This window comes from Salvelinus sp. IW2-2015, linkage group LG1 (genome assembly GCF_002910315.2).
Source record: "Salvelinus sp. IW2-2015 linkage group LG1, ASM291031v2, whole genome shotgun sequence".
In the NCBI taxonomy this organism is placed as follows: domain Eukaryota; kingdom Metazoa; phylum Chordata; class Actinopteri; order Salmoniformes; family Salmonidae; genus Salvelinus; species Salvelinus sp. IW2-2015.
The window spans coordinates 15,198,746-15,206,348 of NC_036838.1; the positions used below are offsets into that span (position 1 = coordinate 15,198,746).

The 7,603-nt window shown below is 38.6% G+C and overlaps 1 protein-coding gene across 2 annotated transcripts in view; it reads right to left on the reverse strand.

Moving 5' to 3' along the window:
* The window catches only part of LOC111961674 (proto-oncogene tyrosine-protein kinase Src-like), a 38,119-nt gene extending 34,398 nt beyond the window's left edge, over nt 1-3,721 (reverse strand). Inside the window, exons 1-2 of one of the 2 annotated variants that reach the window (XM_070438885.1) lie at nt 3,283-3,721; nt 1,805-2,143 (exon numbers count right to left, since the gene is read on the reverse strand). The gene's annotated coding sequence lies outside the window, so the exon portion shown is untranslated. The remainder of the gene's footprint in view (nt 1-1,804; nt 2,144-3,282) is intronic. The other variant, XM_070438926.1, reaches the window with a different exon arrangement.
* Nucleotides 3,722-7,603: the final 3,882 nt, after the last annotated feature.

Below are 7,603 nucleotides of genomic sequence, written 5' to 3' on the forward strand. Positions count from 1 at the left end.
AGTGTCGAGGCACAGGTCTGGGGAAGGGTACCAAAACATTTCTCCAGTATTGAAGCTCTCCAAGAACACAGTAGGTTCCATCATTCTTAAATGGAAGAAGTTTGGAACCACCAAGACTCTTCCTAGAGCTGGCCGCCCGGCCAAACTAAGCAATTGGGGGAGAAGGGCCTTGGTCAGGGAGGTGACCAAGAACCCGATGGTCACTCTGACAGAACTCCAGAGTCCATCTGTGGAGATGGGAGAACCTTCCAGAAGGACAACCATCTCTGCAGCACTTCACCAATCAGGCCTTTATGGTAGTGGCCAGACGGAAGCCACTCCTCAATAAAAGTCACATGACAGCCTGCTTGGGAGTTTGCCAAAAGACACCTAAAGACTCTCAGACCATGAGAAGCAAGATTCTCTGGTCTGATGAAACCAAGATTGAACTCTTTGAACTGAATCCAAAGCGTCACGTCTGGAGGAAACCTTGCACCATCCCTACGGTGAAGCATGRTGGTGGCAGCATCATGCTTTGGGGATGTTTTTCAGTGGCAGAGACTGGATCGAGGGAAAGATGAACGGAGCAAAGTACAGAGAGATCCTTGACATAGACCTGCTCCAGAGAGCTCAGGACCTCCGACTGGGGTGAAGGTTCACATTCCAACAGGACAACGACCCTAAGCACACAGCCAAGACAACGCAGGAATGACTTCGGGACAAGTCTCTGAATGTCCTTGAGTGGCCCAGCCAGAACCTGGACTTTGACCCAATCGAGAATCTCTGAAGACCTGAAAATAGCTGTGCAGCAACGCCTCCCATCCAACCTGACAGAGCCTGAGAGGTTCTGCAGACAAGAATGGGAGAAACTCCCCAAATAYAGATGTGCCAAACTTGTAGCGTCATACCAAAGAAGACTGGAGGCTGTAACCGCTGCCAAAGGTGCTTCTACAAAGTACTGAGTAAAAGGTCAATACTTATGTAAATGTGATATTTCAGTTTATTTTTGATAAATTAGCTAAATTGTCTAAACTGTTTTTGCTTTGTCATTATGCGGTATTGTGTGTAGATTGAGGGAAAAAACTATTTAAGCAATTTTAGAAAAAGGCTGTAACGTAACAAAATGAGGAAAAAGTCAAGGGGTCTGAATACTTCCCAAATGCACTGTATGTATGTGTGTGCGTACAACATGAGGGAAAACACAGTTGAGGGAAAACACAGTTGAGGGAAATGCAGTTCGATGGCATGCCAAGGCAAAAAAAAAAAAATGTAATCCCCACATTCAACGAATTATGGTTATAGTTCCTACATGTGCTACTGCGCCATTGATGAAATTAGTTGGGACTTTGCTTGAGGCTGATGGGACAATCGAAAGATTCATCTTGTTTTTTCCCTGGAGGGGGAAACAAGCATGTTTTTCAAGATCAAAAGTGAACAAAAAAAGGAGTGTGTGCTCCTCATTCTGGCTTAGGTCTACCCTGTTCCACGGAGCAAATACAAACATGGTTAAATGGAAAAATATTCAGRTCTTTTCTACTTAGAAAATATCCATAATCCTCAGAACAATCCACAATTCTGCTAAATATAGCCTGGCCACTGAATTGAGGCTTGGTTCACAGAAGAACATACAAAATGGCAGTGATATTCATTTTCAATAATGCTTGGACTTGCCAGATAGGTGGAACATGGGTGTGTCAAATGGCACCCTAGTAGTAGTGCACTACTTTTGAGAATAAGGTTATAGATCTCTGGTCAAAAGTAGTGCACTATATATTGGAAATAGGGTGCCATTTGAGACGTAACCCAAGATTGGACCAAGAATCACCTTGATGTTGTCTCGTGGTCCCTGTAAAAGGATGTCAAAAGCTTTGATAAAAGAACTCCACAGGAGACGGCAGTGTCTCCGCAGTCCTGGAGTCCTTGTCTCACCCCAACTCTCCAGAAAACTAGGTTTTATCGGCCTGTTCCATCTAACCTTCTCTCTTCCATGGCAGTGCACAGAGAATGAATGGAGAGGGGGAAGAAGGGGAGCGGAGCAGAGGAGTGCAGCCAGGGGAGAACCCAGCAGATAAACTTGACGCTGGATCCACTTCCTCTGTCCGTCTCTTAATGTGATACTCTCCCTGAAGCAATGAGAGTAGGCATCGTTAAGCCATGTTCCACACTGTAAGAAGGGGAAGTAGATACACAGTATCAACCATTGGAAGACAATGAGCCATGAAAACAGACTTAAATTGGAACTGGGCTTCTGTTCCCTTTTAATGAGGCACATTATATAGGCTCTTTTGAACCCATATCAGTCCTTGGAGAAATCCTTAGGGGAAGCACATCAACAAGATCCGATCGACATTGAAAGACTCAACAGCACATACTATTATATTTGGGGATGTTAAAAATATCCAATTGACTAAAACTATCCTTATATTGGTAAGGGTGTTATGAACCGGTGTATGGGAGCATATCAATGCATTTGAGGCTGTGTTATTCTATTATAATGCAATGGTGTATTTAAGCCACACTTGAACAATAGCCTCCATTTAGATATGCTGACACTTGGCAACATCCCATGCCAAAATTCCCAGGGATGCACATCTGTTTCATTCAAACCAGTAAATGTGGGCTGTCGCAAATATATATATATATCAGGCGATTGGGGTCAAGCATAAACTGTATGTGATGTACACAACTGTGCCCCTGTCCAAATCAGAATATTTTTTATAACCAAAATGCCGGATTTTTTTTTTGCGTACCAGACGGTCACTATTTACGCAAGTTAACGCATTGTAACCCCATTGGTGAAAGATTGGTTATTATAAAGGTTATTAGCTAGGGTATATTTAAGTGCAGATCATGCACATACATACTGATCTTAACCCGCTTTAATTGGTAGGTTATAATTGGGCTGTATGCATCAGAGCAGGTGCTGTTACAACTCCATGTTGAATTACTATGGTCGGTGTGTGTGTATTGATTATCGTATACCTTCAGTTCAATCGAGGAGGGGTCGAGCATGCATTATTGTATAGTAGCCTATGTTGGCTATGCGATGGGGGTAAAATCTGTCAACAACATAGTCAATGAATGACGCAGGATATAAATCCTAGGGTGAAATAGGCAAAAATGATACTGTCAATTCAGAACACTGTGGGGTGGTGGGGAGGCGAGCAATGWGAACCAACAAGAGAAAAGCTGTCGATTGCGAATCCTTTGTGTAATGTCAAGCAAATGTATTATACTAAAATGTCTTGACATTCCTTCACCTGGCCTCAGATAAACTATTATTGTAGGCTAGTCAACACTCACCTTTGAAGCAAGCGTCTTGAGGTTCACGCAAGTCACAGAAGAAGAGTGAGTAAAGAACCAAATCAAATCCTCACAATCGTCTTCATTTCATGAAAAGGATTCGAAAACGAACGATATCGAACTTATTTGAGGAAATTAGTAGTGAAAGAAAATCCCATTTAGAGAATTTAGGAAGTGTTGAGAGGTAATGAAGAGCAGAGGGCACAACTTAGATTGCGGTAGCGATCCACTTCGCTAAAATAAACGCAAGTAGGCTATGGAAATGAATATGAGTAAAATTAAGTAGGCTTAGTGAAAGGCGCAGTGATAAATTAGAGCTATGAAATTAATCCTTGTGCCATATACGAGGGATATGGTGAAAACATTCCTTGTATTGAAAAAAGGCAAGATCATGTGCATCAGTGACGAAACAGACAGCACAAATATGATAGGGGAGAATGGACCGTATTACGTTTTTTACGCAACTAGATGGAGTCATGAATAACACAATTACGGTCCAAACACTTAAAAGACGCACCATATCCCCTCAAATTAAGTGGACACTTCTGATGACGTATCATGACGTCTGACGAGTATACACTTGCAGGGCGAGGGAGGAAGGATTTTATTTTATTTTAATATATACATTTTTTATTAACAACAAATCAATGCAGGAAGTACATGTGGGAACACAATTATATATATATAAATAATATACAAAGGACAATTGGGCTAGGGGGTACAATATCACATTACACAAGGACCTTAAAGAACATACATACACTTATTATTCTAACAGCTTTTTTGTTAGTAGAGTATTTAATTGTCTTAAAATACAGTTCAATTTATTTCTGTAAGGTAAGAATATGTGGTGTTTTGTTTGTAAATTTACATTTGTGAATATGAAATTTGTCCAAAAGAATAATGAAATGAATTACATAAAAATGTTTCAGCTTATTTCTATMGTAGGTAAAGAATCCAAGCAGTACATCTCTCCACAATAGTGTAAGATCTTCATAAATGTGTTCAATTATAAATCTACTGATGTCTTGCCACAGTTTTCTTACATGAATACAATGCCAAAAAAAGATGCAACACTGTTTCTGGGTGGTCATTACAAAAGGAACAATTTGAGTTGATGTTTTCCGTAAACTTCTTCATATTGTGGTTGGCAGGATAATATTTATGAATAATTTTAAAGAAAACTTCCTGAATTTTGGTAACAAGTAGGTATGTGTGTGGGAACATCCAAACTTTTTTCCCCAACAGATATTATCAATAAATCCATTCCAATAAGGCATGACATAAGGTATAGATGCAACATCCTGCTGAAACAAGGTTCATATCGCTCTGTTGTTGAATGGACCAAAAGAGAAACAAATCTTTCCTACTGATGAGTCAACAGGGTCAATGGAAGGTAGGCTCTGAAGGTCAGGTCTTGACACGTTCCTGAATAATAAAGCAACACCTGAGGGAATGGCATCTAAAACAATTGCAAATTCTTTAGATGTTACAGGGACCTTGTAGTGCGATAAGTGATAMGAATTCCTTATAACTAAKTAAAAGACCCTCTGCATWTACCAGTTGGCTCACCAATAAGATATTATTTCGGAACCAATATTCTAAAAACAAAGAAGTATTTTTATACAATATATCTCGATTATTCCATATATAATATCTGTGTGGAGAAATGTTATGCTTATAAATTAAGGACCATGACAAGAAAACCTGCCGATGAAAAGCAGAAAGTTTCACTGGAACTTTGTCAATATTATAATTGCAAACCAACATGAAGTTAAGGCCACCAAAAGTAAAGAAGACATGATGAGGAATAAAATTCCACATAGAAGTGGGTCTTCTTAGGAATTGTTTTATCCAATTGATCTCAAAAGTATTATGTAAGGTAGTAAAGTCCAGAAAATTAAGCCCACCATTCTTATAAGTGTTCATTACAACAGTTTTCCTAATGTAATAGGTACGGTTTCTCCACAGAAAGTTGAAAAGCATCTGGTCTATGTCCTCGCTTATTTTACCGTCAAGATATAAAGATAGAGCGCCATATGTTAGTCTAGAGATACCTTAAGCCTTGGTTATTAGGACTCTTCCTTTTAAAGATAAGTCCCTCTGTAGCCATTGATGTAGCTTCTTCTGTTTTTTTTAGTAAGAGGGTTAAAATTTAGCAAGCCTGATCCTGATCCTTTGTAATGGTCATGCCTAAATATGTAAGGTCTTCTTTCACTGKAATASCATAATATGAGGGTGTCACACAATCTTTGACAGCCATTAGTTCACATTTATTAATGTTAAGATATAGAGCAGACGCTTTGGAAAAGGATTGTAATCACATTGATCGATATGGGAATTTGGTTAGCGTCTTTCAGACAGTGTAGTATCGTCAGCCAGCTGGCTTATAATAATTTCTTTACCAGCTATGGAAATACCTTGTACAGGACTATTATTTAAAATAATTTGTAAGCTGTTGGGTGATTAATAAAAACGGGTACGGAGAGATAGGACAACCTTGCATAATTCCTCTCTTTAACTCAAATCTAGGTGAGGTGCCATATTTCAATTTGATAGAGCTGTTACCATTTGTATAGAGTCTTAATAGCCTTACAGAAAAAAATCCCCAAAGCCAAGTCTCTCAAGGGAGTGGAAGAGGAACTGATGCTCTACTGTGTCAAATGCTTTATAAAAATCTAAAAATAATATGAAGCTATCCTAKGTTATTAGGTCTGAGTAGTCAAGTATGTCTAATACTAGTCTGATATTGTTAGAAATATGTCTGTTCCTCATAAAGCCAGACTGTGTTTMATCAATGATTACATCCAGGACTTCTTTAATTATTTTTGCAAGTAGTAAGGCTAATATCTTATAGTCATTATTAAAAAGACAAATTGGACGCCAGTTATCGATGAGCAGCACTTATTTTTTAGGCTTAGGTATCAGTGTTAATAACCCCTGACTCATTGTAGGAGGGAGAACATTGTTTTTAAAACTCTCCAAAAAGACTTCAAATAGGAAGGGAGCTACTTGTTCAGAAAATAATTTGTAAAATTCTGATGTAATTCCATCAACACCTGGTGATTTATTGTTCTTTAGATGTTTGATAGACTATAATCTCTTCAACTTTGATGGGTTCATCACACTGTTTAGATTCTATATCACTGATAGAGTGAACATTATTCAGTGAGTCAAAAAACATATCTGTGGATTCCTGACAATACGTAGAGCTTTATAATTTTCTGTAAAAATTGCTACAGTATTTTGCGATTAATTTTGGTCATCTGTAATAACACCATCAAGGTTTAWCTTATGGATAGTGTTATYTGTTGAGTGAAATTTCTCATGTCTAAAGAAATAGGATGAATTCTGTTCTCCCTCCTCAATCCATTTTTTCCTAGATCTAATAAAGGCTCCTTCTGCTTTTAATCTATATATATTATCSAGTTTATTTTGTAACTCAATCAGTTCCATCTTCTCCTCCCCCGAGAGGCCGGCTGGGGATCTCTGAGAAAGGGAAGTTATCTTAATGATCACCTTTTCCTCCTCTGCTCTTTTGGTCTTAGCAAGATTACTACCAGATTACTACCATAAGGTATTTGGACACCTCTAATTTAAAGAGCTCCCAGTTCTTGCAATAAGATTTTTCTTTACAAGCCCTTTCCCAAAAGTGTGAAAGCAGATCTTTAACCTCAAACTTAACTATATCATTATTTAATCACAAGCTTCCAGTAGGATTTTTTATTTTACCTTTATTCAACTAGGCAAGTCAGTTAAGAACAAATTCTTATTTTCAATGACGGCCTAGGAACACTGCCTTGTTCAGGGGCAGAACGACAGATTTGTACCTTGTCAGCTCTGGGAATCAATCTTGCAACCTTTCGGTTACTAGTCCAACGCTCTAACCACTAGGCTACGCTGCCGCCCGCATGCTCTACCAAGGTTAGTATCAGGGGTAAATATTTTGATATCAATGTAAATGGCCATATGGTCTGTGAGGGGAGTAGTTCAAATATGTGTAGTAACACTCACTATCAATACATTTGGATATAAGCCAAAAGGAAGGGATGATTTTTAAATGGACCACCCTTGGACRGAAATTCGTCACTCGTTCATCCCGCGATGATTGTGTTTTCAGCTACCGGTAGGTTGTGGGTGCTTTATATGCGCTACAGTCAATTGAGTGCATGTATACTTATATAAAAATATATATATATATACGCCTACTGTATAATAGCTAGCAAATTAATTAGCTAACTAATGTTAGCCTGCCTAGCTGGAACTTCTGAAGAAGGAAAATGTTTTATTTCTACAATTTCCAAAAGATAACCAAACAAAA